At 42.4% G+C, this 14,131-nt stretch overlaps 1 protein-coding gene across 2 annotated transcripts in view; it reads right to left on the minus strand.

Annotated features, from left to right (window-relative positions):
- Positions 1-14,131, minus strand: part of tmem132e (transmembrane protein 132E) — a 367,581-nt gene that overhangs the window by 64,864 nt on the left and 288,586 nt on the right. The gene's annotated exons all lie outside the window — the stretch shown is intronic.

The raw sequence follows: 14,131 nt of genomic DNA on the forward strand, positions 1-14,131 counted from the left end.
CCTATGCATAGCACTTGTATCTTTTATTAAAGTTTATGATGAGTATTTCTGTAAATTGATGTGGCTCTGCAAAATCAACGGATGTTTTGTAGGCAAAAGATTACTGAAGAAAACGCGCCAATGTAAACTGCGATTTTTGGATATAAATATGAATTTTATCGAACAAAACATACATGTATTGTGTAACATGAAGTCCTATGAGTGCCATCTGATGAAGATCATCAAAGGTTAGTGATTAATTTTATCTCTATTTCTGCTTTTTGTGACTCCTCTCTTTGGCTGGAAAATGGCTATGTTTTTTTGTGACCTAACATAATCGTATGGTATGCTTTCACCGTAAAGCCTTTTTGAAATCAGACACTGTGGCTGGATTAGCAAGAAGTTTATCTTTAAAATGGTGAATAATACTTGTATGTTTGAGGAATTTTAATTATGAGATTTCCGTTGTTTTGAATTTGGCGCCCTGCAATTTCACTGGCTGTTGTTGAGGTGGGACGCTAGTGAGGTGGGACACATATCCCAGAGACATTAAGAACAAATTCTTATTTACAAAGAAGGCCTACCCAGGCCAAACCCGGACGACGCTTGGCCAATTGTGCGCCGCCCTATAGAAGTCCCAATCACGGCCGGATGTGATACAGCCTGGATTCGAACCAGGGACTGTAGTGACGCCTCTTGCACTGAGATTCAGGGCCTTAGACCGCTGCGTCCGTGTGTGTTAGCTATGTAACTGCACTAGAATGCTTAAAAAGGCCGCTAAAAATTGAAATATCGGTTATCGGTATCGGTTTTGTTTTTGACAAGGAAAATATCGGATAGCGGTATCGGCCAAAAATGTTATATCGGTGCATCACTAGCAAAAACCATCAAGCGCCATGATGAAACTGGCTCTCATGAGGACCGCCACAGGAAAGAAAGACCCAGAGTTACCTCTGCTGCAGTGGATAAGTTCATTAGAGTTACCAGCCTCAGAAATTGCAGCTCAAATAAATGCTTCAGAGAGTTCAAATACCGGACACATCTCAACATCAACTGTTCAAAGGAGACTGCATGAATCAGGGCTTCATGGTGGAATTGCTGCAAAGAAACCACTACTAAAGGACGCCAATAAGAAGAAGAGACTTGCTTGGGCCAAGAAAAACGAGCAGTGGACATTAGACTGGTGGAAATCTGTCTTTGGGTCTGATGAGTCAAAATGTTTGATTTTTGGTTCCAACCACAGTGTCTTTGTGAGATGCAGAGTAGGTAAATTGATGATCCCTGCATGTGTGGTTCCCACCGTGAAGCATGGAGGAGGAGGCATGATGGTGTGGGGGTGCTTTGCTGGTGACACTGTCAGTGATTTATTTTAAATTCAAGGCACACTTAACCAGCATGGCTACCACAGCATTCTGCAGCAATACGCCATCCCATCTGGTTGTGCTTAGTGGGACTATCATTTATTTTTCAACAGGACAACAACCCAACACACCTCTAGGCTGTGTAAGGGCTATTTGACCAAGAAGGAGAATGATGGCGTGCTGCATCAGATGACCTGACCTCCACAATCACCCAACCCAATTGTGATGGTTTGAGATGAGTTGGACAATTTTTTGGTTACTACATGATTCCATATGTGTTATTTCATAGTTTTGATGTCTTCACTATTACTCTACAATGTAGAAAATAGTAAAAATAAAGAAAAACCCTTGAATGAGTAGGTGTATCCAAACTTTTGACTGGTACTGTGTATGTATATATATATATATATATATATATATATATATATATATATATATATATATATATATATAGATAGATATAGTTCATTTTATGGATCAAAAGTGGAAATTAACAACAATACAATACATTACATCACATTCACATTCCAGAATACATGCCTGCCATGTGTTGGAGTGCAGCCGCATCCGAGTGTAGGTGGAGGAAAATATCAACAGTGATATCGCTCAGGAGGATGGAAAGGCAAACTAAGTTTGAGATGCCGAAGAATAGATAGAGGCATTACAGTTGTGCTGAATATGCAACTCTATGTAACTGCAATACGGAAATGTGTTTGTAGTTTCTCTCATCAAAGGCATGACAGGCACATTTTTATTTTCCCTTATAGTTTCAATAATTGTGTGGCTTTTATATAATCAGTGCTCACATTTTTATGATACAAATAAGTATTCACCTTGCTAGGTTTGCCAGCTAACCTTGTCACCGCTCAATAGAGGGTAATTGAGTAATCAAAACAGTTCAAACCCTGTTAACACTTAGGAAATCGACATGGAATGGGTCACAACCAGCTAATCACTACACTAAATTTACATTACGCCTTGAGTATTTGAAATTGGGCACATTTGGCCAACTTCACCGCTACATAGAATGTGGCGTGATACAGTATGTGTGGCGAGGTTAAGCTCCGTTTTGCGTCAGCCAATAGCAGGGCAATCTCCTGCTGATGAATTTGATTATGCTAAAACGAAGGAGGAGAGAAGAGGGCAACGTGTCCTGACTCCAGGGGATGGATGGCAAATTATGGAAATGAAATGGGTGGCTGTAGAGAGCGAGAGAGTGAGTTGCAGTCTCCAATGCGGATTTGGATTCATATTGTTTATTTATGGTGTCATTTTGGTGACAAAATCTGTTTAAAGGCAGCATCCATCTTGCCGGCAGCCATTGAAGACGGCAACTGCTCAGCTAAGGCTCAACCAGAGTGAATAATATAAAATGATTGAAGTTCACAGCAGCTAGATAGCTGTATCCACGGCAACTGTCATATCTCCCATTTGTATGTATCATCCTTAATATGCAGATAGATATCAACATGGGAAAGCCAGGTTAATCATGTATCAAGATTACAGTTTGGAGCGAATCCTGCAGAGTGGAACTCTCATATCTCTGAGTATAAGAAATGACTGACTTAGTGGATATCAAACAATTTGGCTTGACTAGTCTTATAATGTTGGACTACATACAGAATAAAGTACACCAAGAAGCATGCCATTGGAATCTATCGAGAATCTGATATAATCAGACCAGTCAGCAATTGACTTTTGTACCCATGCACTAAAGACCTCCCTTGAAATCAGTCCGAAATACTCTGCCGAGTCCTTTCCTCTGAATCCACTGGTGTTCCAGGGGACATCAGCATGCATGTGCCTCTGCAAGTGTGTGTAGTCTCTTTATGCTTGGAGTCTGTGTGTGTGTGTGTGTGGCAGTCTCTGTTTGCTTGGAATCTGTCTATGTGTGTAAGCAAGTCTTTATAGTGTGCGTGCTTCTACCTGGTCGATGGAGCCCACGAGCCACACGACAGACGCACCTGCAGCCCGCCTCGAACGCCCAGTTCTGGAGAGACACTTACGCTGGCGCGCATGTAAATGAGCCTCCCCTTATCTCTAAGCCCCAGGCAAGGCCCCCTGGGAAGTGTGAACCGCGGCGGTGGGAGGAGACCGGGATAGCATTGACCGGGATTGCAGGACTGTGTGTTAGTGTCAAGGTAATTACGGTAATGTGCTCCAATTACCTTGCACCCCCCTTGCCCCTGCTTTGTCTCATTTAAAGTTTTCTGTTCAAAACCGCTGGGGTTCAAACTGCTTTTCCTATAGCAGGGGTCCAAATTGCTGTGTAAAACACACTTCTATGACACAAGTCCTTCCAAGAATCCACCAAGGTAAAGCGATTTTCTCCGCCGTGAATTGAGCTGATACAAGTTATTTTTCTCTCTGTAGAAAAATCACACATTGGAAGACATTAGGGTGGGACGCTCTACCAAGTATCCCTTTTGAGTGCACTTACAGGCAGTCCACAAGCGTGATGATACTGTGTATCAGTGCCATTGTATTCTATCATATGACACTACACACTTTATGAACACGACTGTTCATTCAATGTCTGCAGTTTCACCACCCAAGGAAGTGGACCGCTCACACAGTGATAGAAAAAAGCATTCTAGCAAAAGCCACAACACCATAAGAGAGTCGGAATTTAAACCGATCCAAAAACATGTGACAGATTTTAGCAACCGGGCATATGCTGCAGATTATGCCCCCGCAACAAGGTGAAAAATACAACTCATAAATGTATAATCATTAACTTTCCTGAAAACACTCCCCTCAGCCATCTGTTATAAATACGTACCTGCCCGCAATACCCTTGTCTGTGTTTCTTTCCCTTTTGAGTGGCCCCGTTTCTATGATGGCCCGCCATTACCATTTCCGGGTGTTAGATCATTTATTAATGTATTCTTTTCCCTTCATGGCTCATAATGGTGTGGAAACACAGCCTGTTTTTCTACTTTGCACGGAACAGCATGTCACAGCACAGCAGTAGCCTGAGTGTAGTCCTCTGGCCAGCTTTAGCACCAACAGCACTAACACCGACGCAATACGCACTCCCCCTGCCCATATGATCTGATGCTAGTGTTTACATCAACACAAACGGGTGACTTTCTGTGAGGTGTGAACAGTGAATTCCCAAGAGAAAAGACATTGGCAAGTCATGGGGACACTGGGGTGGGTTATATTGGCCAAACTTATCAACATAGCTGACATTAAGGGGCCAGTTTCCCAGACCCTGATTAAGTCTAGTCCTGGCCCCCCAATTTTGGGGGGAGATTTTCCATTGAGCATATGTTTTTAGTCCAGGACTAGGCTTATTCTGAGTCCAAGGAAACTGGCCCTAAATGTCGAAGAGAGGAATAATATACACGTTTCAAAAAATGTTGTACTACCTCCCCTCAATGACTTGGAATAACTTAGTTCTTGCCCATGTCAAAGAGACCCCTCCAGAGTTGATACATCATTACAATCAAAGATAGTGGTGGGAAAAACTCCACCTTCTCCAAGACTCCCTTTAAAAGCATCTCAGCTATCCAAATCACTCCCCGGGGCAGCGTTGTGAACATTATTACAGGAAGACACCTTCCTTGGGAGCCTTTGCCTGTAAAATGTGAGTTGTCAAAAAAAGCCAGATCAATTTCTGCTGTTTTGTGACAAAATGAAAGGGAGGACAGGTAAATAGAGGGAACCTGCAGAGTAAAATGCAGCTCTCATCTTTGCCTTGTCTAAACCCCTGAAGGGCCTGGGATAACCAGGGGAAACTCGCTGCTGCAGATCTAATAGAACAGATCTAATAAGTTAGTGTCATAGAATCATATTCATTTAAGTTTCTATTTTAAACGTCAAATGAAGAAACTTGATTTTCACTACACAACACATTATCCAGAAGTCACCATACACAAGTGCAATGTGACCGTGGAACAAAACAAAAACATATAAGTGACTGGAGTCTGCCGTGTGAGCGTCAGCATTGGATCAGTTCAGACAAACAGATCTAATAGAAAGGGACAGAAATTGACATTGACTGAATAATACTGTAAGACAAATTTTCTGTAATGCAAAACCCCTCAGAGGGATAGACGTATGTCTGTTCAGAGCGAATAGACTAGCTTAGTATATTGCATTGTTCTGTCTGTGCTTAAGATACCCATGATATCATCAGTCAGGAGTGACGGTTGATTTTCCTTTATGGTTCCATTAAGAAAAGCCCTTTTAAAAGATGGTCTTTGGTTATCTGGTTATCACATACACATACAGTACTTGCTGGCACCTACATATGCACATGCTCTCACACTTGCTCCTTCATGATCATACGGGCACACACACACACACACACACACACACACACACACTCCACATAACATAATCACATAGCACACACCATACACACTTAATCTAAACTGTGATATCATTCCCTCAATTACCAGAGCATGGCAATAACCTATATTTTTTATTTATTTATTTATTTCACCTTTATTTAACCAGGTAGGCTAGTTGAGAACGAGTTCTCATTTACAGCTGCGACCTGGCCATGATAAAGCAAAGCAGTGCGACAAAAACAACAACACAGAGTTAAACATAAACAAATGTACAGTCAATAACAGAAAATTAAGAAAAATTGAAAATTCTATGTACAGTGTGTGCAAATGTAGAAGAGTAGGGAGGTAGGCAATAAATAGGCCCTAGAGGCGAAAATAATTACAATTTAGCATTAATATTGGAGTGATGGATGTGCAGATGATAAATGTGCAAGTAGAGATACTGAGGTGCAAAATAGCAAGAGGGTAAGTAATAATATGGGGATGAGGTAGTTGGGTGTGCTATTTACAGATGGGCTGTGTACAGGTAGAGTGATTGGTAAGCTGCTCTGACAGCTGATGCTTAAAGTTAGGGAGGGAGATATAAGACTCCAGCTTCAGAGATTTTTGCAATTCGTTCCAGTCATTGGCAGCAGAGAACTGGAAGGAAAGGCAGCCAAAGGAAGTGTTGGCTTTGGGGATGACCAGTGCAATATACCTGCTGGAATGCGTGCCACGGGTGGGTGTGGCTATGGTGACCAGTGAGCTGAGATAAGGCGGGGCTTTACCTAGCAAAGTGGGTTTGGCGACGGATATGTAGTGAGGGCCAGCCAACAAGAGCATACAGGTCGCAGTGGTGGGTAGTATATGGGGCCTTGGTGATAAAACGGATGGCACTTGATAGACTACATCCAGTTTGCTCAGTAGAGTGTTGGGGGCTATTTTGTAAACGACATCGCCAAAGTCAAGGATCGGTAGGATAGTCAGTTTTACGAGGGTATGTTTGGAGGCATGAGTGAAGGAGGCTTTGTTGTGAAATAGGAAGCCAATTCTAGATTTAATTTTGGATTGGAGATGCTTAATATGAGTCTGGAAGGAGAGTTTACAGTCTAACCAGACACCTAGGTATTTGTAGTTGTCCACATATTCTAGGTCAGAACCGTCCAGAGTAGTGATGCTGGTCGGGCGGGAGGGTGCGAGCAGCAATCGGATGAAGAGCATGCACTTAGTTTTACTAGCATTTAAAAGCAGTTGGAGGCCACGGAAGGAGTGTTGTATGGCGTTGAAGCTTGTTTGGAAGTTTGTTTAGCACACAGTCCAAAGAAGGGCCAGATGTATACAGAATGGTGTCGTCTGTCGTCTGGATCAGAGAATCACCAGCAGCAAGAGTGACATCATTGATATATACAGAGAAAAGAGTCGGCCCAAGAATTGTACCCTGTGGTAGCCCCATAGAGACTGCCAGAGGTCCGGACAACAGGCCCTCCGATTTGACACACTGAACTCTATCTGAGAAGTAGTTGGTGAACTAGGCGAGGCAGTCATTTGAGAAGCCAAGGCTATTGACTCTGCCGATAAGAATGCGGTGATTGACAGAGTCGAAAGCCTTGGCTAGGTCGATGAAAACAGCTGCACAGTACTGTCTTTTATCGATGGCGGTTATGATATCGTTTAGGACCTTGAGCGTGGCTGAGGTGCACCCATGACCAGCTCGGAAACCGGATTGCATAGTGGAGAAAGTCCGGTGGGATTCGAAATGGTCGGTGATCTGTTTATTAACTTGGCTTTCAAAGATTTTAGAAAGGCAAGGCAGGATGGATCTATAACAGTTTGGATCTATAACAGTTTGGGTCTAGAGTGTCTCCCCCTTTGAAGAGGGTGATGACCACGGCAGCTTTCCAATCTTTGGGGATCTCAGATGTTATGAAAGAGAGGTTGAATAGGCTAATAATAGGGGTTGCAACAATTTCGGCAGATCATTTTAGAAAGAGAGGGTCCAGATTGTCTAGCTCAGCTGATTTGAATGCAGAATGCCACAGGATGTTTTTGTGCTGGTCAAGGGCAGTCAACTCTGGGGTGAACCAAGGGCTACATCTGTTCTTCATTTTTGAACGGGGCATGCTTATTTAAGATGGAGAGAAAGCAGTTTTGAAGAGCAACCAGGCATCCTCTACTGACGGGATGAGGCCAATATCCTTCCAGGATACCCGGGCCAGGTCGATTAGAAAGGCCTGCTCGCTGAAGTGTTTTAGGGAGTGTTTGATAGTGATGAGGGGTGGTGATGAGGGGTCCAGAGCGACTTACAGTAGTGAATGCATACATTTTTTTCTCTGTACTGGTCCCCCGTGGGAATCGAACCCACAACCCTGGCGTAGAAAAGACCATGCTCTACCAACTGAGCCACACGGGACACACGGGACTAAGCCCAGGGATTGCTTGATGGAATCTCTTCAGCTAGCCGGGAGATGGGCCTAGTTCAAGGCTAGCTCCAGGCTAACTGGTGCTTGTTTCAGGACAGAAACGTTAGACAGGAGTAGCCACTCGGATAGCAGCTAGCTAGCTGCGATGACCAAGAGTAGTTCAGAGCTTGCGGTAGGAATCCGGAGATGTGGAAAAGAAAAGCAGTCCGATATGCTCTGGGTAGATATCGCGCTGTGGAGGTTGGCAAGAGTTTCCCGGGCTGAGGCTGGCAGTCCGCGTTAACGGTGATGACCGCTAGCAGTGGCTAACTGACTTCTAGCTAGTAGCAAGTTAGCTGGCTAGCTTCAGAAGGGGGTTCCGGTTCAAAAGTGTAAAAATAGAAGATCCATACCACATTGAGTGGGGCGGGTTGCAGGAGAGCATGTTTAGTCCGTAGATGGAAAATGAGATTTAAAAAATAATATATACGTATATACAAGGGACGGGACAAGACAATCAAAACAGACATCCCCACTGCTACGCCATCTTGGATTAAGTATGGTGATATGGTATGGTGGGGCTGATCACCAGCCCCTAATCCCTAGGCATTCCTTTGAACTAGATTGGAACAGTTAGATTTAAACAATTTGGTAAAGAGTCTACACAGCCTATCAGAAGGCAAGGTGAAGCAATAACCAAACTACTTAAACTTATCCAATCCTTTAAGATCTGCAATAAACTCAAGGGAGTAGGGGCTAAGGGTCGATTTGAAATTCAGCCTATATTGCCTTATTTCGGCAAATACAAAACAACAAAAATCTCATAATTCAAATTTCTCAAACATACAACTATTATATCCCATTTTAAAGATACACTTCTCGTTAATCCAACCACATTGTCCGATTTCAAAAAGGCTTTACAGCCTTTTTGAAGCGCTGAGACAAAAAAAAACACACACAGCCATTTTCCAAGCAAGGAGAGGCGTCACAAAAAACAGAAATACAGCTAAAACTAATCACTAACCTTTGACGATCTTCATCAGATGGCACTCCCAGGACTCAATGTTACACAATACATGTATGTTTTGTTCGATAAAGTTCATATTTATATCCAAAACCCCCATTTTACATTGGCGCGTGATGTTCAGAAAATGTTTTGCCTCCAAAACCCCCGGTGAATGAGCACATCAATTTACAAAAATACTCATCATAAACGTTGATAAACTTTACAACAGTTATTGAAAGAATTATAGATACACTTCTCCTTAATGCAACCGCTGTGTCAGATTTCAAAACAGCTTTACGGCAAAAGCACATTGTTCAATATTCTGAGTACAGAGCTCAGCCATCAAAGCAAGCTATACAGTTACCTTCCAAGTTCTGGAGTCAACAAAACTCAGAAATAGTATTATAAATCTTCACTTACCTTTGCTGATCTTCGTCGGAATGCACTCCCAGGACTCCCACAAGAAATGTTTGTTTTGTTCGATGAACTCCATATTTATGTCCAAATACCTCCGTTTTGTTCGCGCGTTCAGATCACTATTCCAAAGGCACAATGCGTGAGCGCAAAACTCTAGACGAAAAGCGAAAAGTCAAATAGTTCCATTACCGTTCGTAGAAACATGTCAAACGATGTTTACAATCAAACCTTAGGATATTTTTATTATAAATATTCAACAATATTCCACCGGACAATAGCATATTCATTACAGAAGAAAAAGAAGGAACGGTGCGCCTGCGCCTTCTTTTTCCTCTGTAATGAATACGCTATTGTCCAGTTGGAATATTATCGAATATTTATAATAAAAAGACCCTAAGGATTGAAAACAACTCATTTGCCTCAGGCAGTCCACTTGTTGAGTCAGCTCTTATTCTCTCCCCAGTAACAGTAGAAGCATGAAACAAGGTTCTAATGACTGTTGACATCTAGTGGAAGCCTTAGGAAGTGCAAAATGAACCCTATGTCACTGTATACTGTATAGGCAATCACTTGAAAAACTACAAACCTCAGATTTCCACACTTCCTGGTTGGATTTTTCTCAGGTTTTTGCCTGTCATATGAGTTATGTTATACTCACAGACATCATTCAAACAGTTTTAGAACCTTCAGAGTGTTTTCTATCCAAATCCACTACTAATATGCATATCCTACCTTCTGAGCCTGAGTAGCAGGCAGTTTACTACGGGCACGCCTTTCATCCGGACGTCAAAATACTGCCCCCTACCCTAGAGAAGTTAAGTCATAGAGAAAATATAACAAATTCTGCAACTCAGTGAAAACTAGAAAGGAGAGTGGTCGGTCTGATTGAGGTATGAAAACTCAAAACAGGGAATAAAATGCTTCTCTCCAAGGAGAAGACATGATCGTCTACTACTAAATCCTAAAAATAAGTAAGAAACTGCCTCAGGCTTAAAACCTTAGTCTACTCTCAGGTTGATGTGAATAAAAAGCGGTAGTAGGCGAACAGTTACTTGCTTCTGTCCTGCACACCAATGAAAAAAAGTTCAAAGCGGAGGACATTTCATTTAACATTTGTCCCATACTGTATATCTTGTTTGTTAGGTTTGTGTGTCCAATATGAATTGGATATCATCTGGCATTGTGCAATGGTAAATGTCTTTGACACTTTTTTCTCCAGACTGTAAATAACTCACTCACAGCATGTGTGTGTGCGAGTGAGGTAGTAGTAGTGGTAGTGTGGCTACTTTACAGGTAGCTCTCTCAATGACACAGGCAGATCAAGAATAAAAAAGTGAGGGGATAGGACGAAGGATAGTTATCCAGAAAGTCTAGAAACCGTCAATAAAACCAAGTCAGAGTAGAGGCAGAGAGGATTTGGGAGGCTACAGGAGAACACTTCTATCCTGGCCCTTATCAGAGATGACCGCTGATAAGGACCGGGGCTCGATGTTGTCCGATGTGGGCTGACAAGCCACCCGTGGCAGGACAACACTCTTCCTGAGTCATCCGATCAGTGCCGTGCTCACTCCGTACCGAGCGGGTTTGACATTTCCCATCACAGACATGGGAACAAGATGAAAGGGCCCTGAACGGGGAGACATGGCAGAGCCACTGGACAGCAGGAAACAGAACCCCGGGTCAGGAAGTTGCCATGTTCCTCGATAGCAGCAACAAAAACACCAGAGGGCATAGGCATAAGAATATGGGTCACATAGGCTCTCATTTGTTCCCAAGGCACTCCGATTTATACGGTGTACGTGAGGCCAATATGTACGTACTGTATAAGGCAGCGTTTTACTTACAGTTCATTGAAATATTATGGCGTCATCGAATAAACTGTATCTTAACATACGTACATGATAATAATTCCAATGCGTCATAAATGTAGCCCCACAAATGTAGACGTCATTCTCACCTCTGTTTATTCACCACTACAGATAGAGGTGGACTTCTCAATCTCAACAAAAACACAGAACAAACTCATGCTGCAAACTATGCATGTAATTATAGCTTTTCTGGGTGATGACAAGCATCACAAAGACGTGCTGGGTATGATTAATAATATATAATAATATATGCCATTTAGCAGACGCTTTTATCCAATGCGACTTACAGTCATGTGTGCATACATTTTAAGAATGGGTGGTCCCCGGAATCAAACCCACTATCCTGGCGTAGCAATCGCCATGCGTTACCAACTGAGCTGCAGAGGACCACATACTGCCATGCACTGCATTCTTATTATTTCCATAGTAATGGAACATTAAAGGCATAGCTACCCCCCCCCCACCAACACACACACGTGTTACAATGGGAACTGTGGGGGAATGGGGCGGACAGGGAATTTCCAAGAGTCACAAAGCCCCACCACCTCGAATGTGATCCACTGCAATAACATGACAGACCTTCAAAGCCATAAGAAATGAAAAGGGGATGGATGGAGGCAGATAGGGAGGGAGGGTTAAAGGAGGTAGACTTCTGCTGAGTTCAATTCATATTTAAAGACCTTCTTTATTACATCTTTAATCATCTTCTTTTGGTGGAGATGCCTCAACAGTTGACTTCCAGCACTGTTTAATTCACACCCAATTGAGTCAACTGTCCCAGGGTCTCTCTCCCTCGAATGTTCCCCTCTTATCACCTACTTTACCTGGAGTTGTATTTTTCTCTTTTCCACAGAGAGACAGAAATGCAACACTGTCACTATCCTGTATATGCAACACTGTATAATTCTTAGATAATCACAGAAATGTTAGTGGAGGGTCAAAGATGAATTGAGAGCTGACATTTGAATGTTATGTTTCTAAGGCAACCTAGTTTGCAAGGGAAAGTCATGTCCAAGACAGTAATGGTTAAAAATCAGTTTAGAGGATGCACATTGCACACAACGTGATGAAGGCTGAAATAGACAAGGTATCATTCAATATTATTAAAACCTTTGAAACATCAGAGAATCTGGTCATCCATTTTGTTTCTCCATGTTTTAACTATGTACAGAAACATATACAATATAACTGGATGGAAAACCAGTGAAAAAAAATACATTTGGCATTTTCATCACTAAAGTGGCACTAAAATGGATTCATTAGAAAATGTTATGAATGGGATGGACACCAATGAGGTGAAGTTAAAAGTAGATGCTTGATCTATATATGACAACAGTGTTAGGTAGGGCTGGGATGACTTCTTTAGGAAAACAACCGAAGGTTGGAACAAACATCATTATGTTGTCATCCAGAGTCAAATGTATCTATTTTCTAAGCTATAGCACAAAATATTTAACAGGTTTTTAAAGGAACTAAGAGTTCGGTCTGCTTTCTGTTTTCACTTTAGCCATGGAAAAGGTATTGCGATACTGGTATCATCACAGGCCTTGTGTTAGGGTGAGGGATTGGGCAGGACACAGCTTGGAACAAGATATATTTTGGGAGGGAGGGTCTCCTTAGGTGCAGACACCGCTGTGATGATGCGAAGACAAATGCTTGGGGCTGTCCTCCTTGGAGTCTGGAAAGCCTTTACCTTGTGAAAAGACTTGTGTGGATAAGTTCCATAAGACAGCCCACAATTTATACCTTTATACACATACACCGAAACACATCCAGCACATACGTATGCAAGTACGCACATACACACATGTCTCATGCTTGTCCCCACACACACCTTGGGTTGGTTATGTAATAGGAGTCTTTCATGTTGAACTGGGGAGATAACTCTAATACACTATCCCTGCCTGCATAAATCATAGCACTGCCTGTTCCTGTTCGCCTTAATGAGTTATTGAAGTCTAATTAATTCACAGTGAATTCCTAAATTGAAGTCTGAGAGTTTCCATTTTGATTAGGGGGCGCCGTGTTTACGAAGCGTTTCGCCGTCATGCCTCAGCTTTCGCTTAATATCGGGCCCCTCCCCCTCTATTTCTTCTCATCTTCAGGCGAGTAGAAAAAGAAAGCTCATTTTCCCGAGGCTTTAATGGATTTAAATAATCATTTTCTTTCGTCGGAGAACTCTAACCCTCCCATTATGTTGACGGAGAGGAAGAACAGTGGGAAACACAGGGGCGAGGGAGAGGAGAAATGCCTCGTATCCCCTAAGCTCTAATTCAACAAGAAGTGGGTCAGCTCATGAGGAATTTAATTTGAACAGATGTCAATTAATACCCATTATGCCTGCTCTGTCGAGGGGCTGCTGAACGCTCTTTGTCTCATGCTCTTGGAGCCGAGTCTTATATGAGAGATTCAAAAAGATTTGACATGATATAGTCCTTTCATTTCTTCACTGTGCCGGTTGAATCTATAGCGCTAGGGAATGAAGTAGCTAGGCCTCTCTGTTACAGGGGAAATTGAGTCCTCCAGTTATCAACATCTAGGCGTGTGTTCAATAAAGAGATGGTATACAAACCAGAAGTGTATTTTTTCCCCTGCAGAATGTTGAAAAACAGAAACTTCAAAATGGCTTGACGTTCATGATTCTAGAGAACATCTCCCAATTGGCTTTTACTTGCGTAAGCTCCAGCACTTATGTAAGGAAACGTTTCTGTTCAATACATATAGGCACCACTTCAAAGGACTGAGATGACTCAAGTTGACTTATTTATTTAAATATTTTTTTCACATTACTCCATACCTTGGTAATTGCCACAAGACACTT

This window comes from Salmo salar, chromosome 04 (assembly GCF_965601325.2).
Source record: "Salmo salar chromosome 04, fSalSal1, whole genome shotgun sequence".
Taxonomy (NCBI): Eukaryota; Metazoa; Chordata; class Actinopteri; order Salmoniformes; family Salmonidae; genus Salmo; species Salmo salar.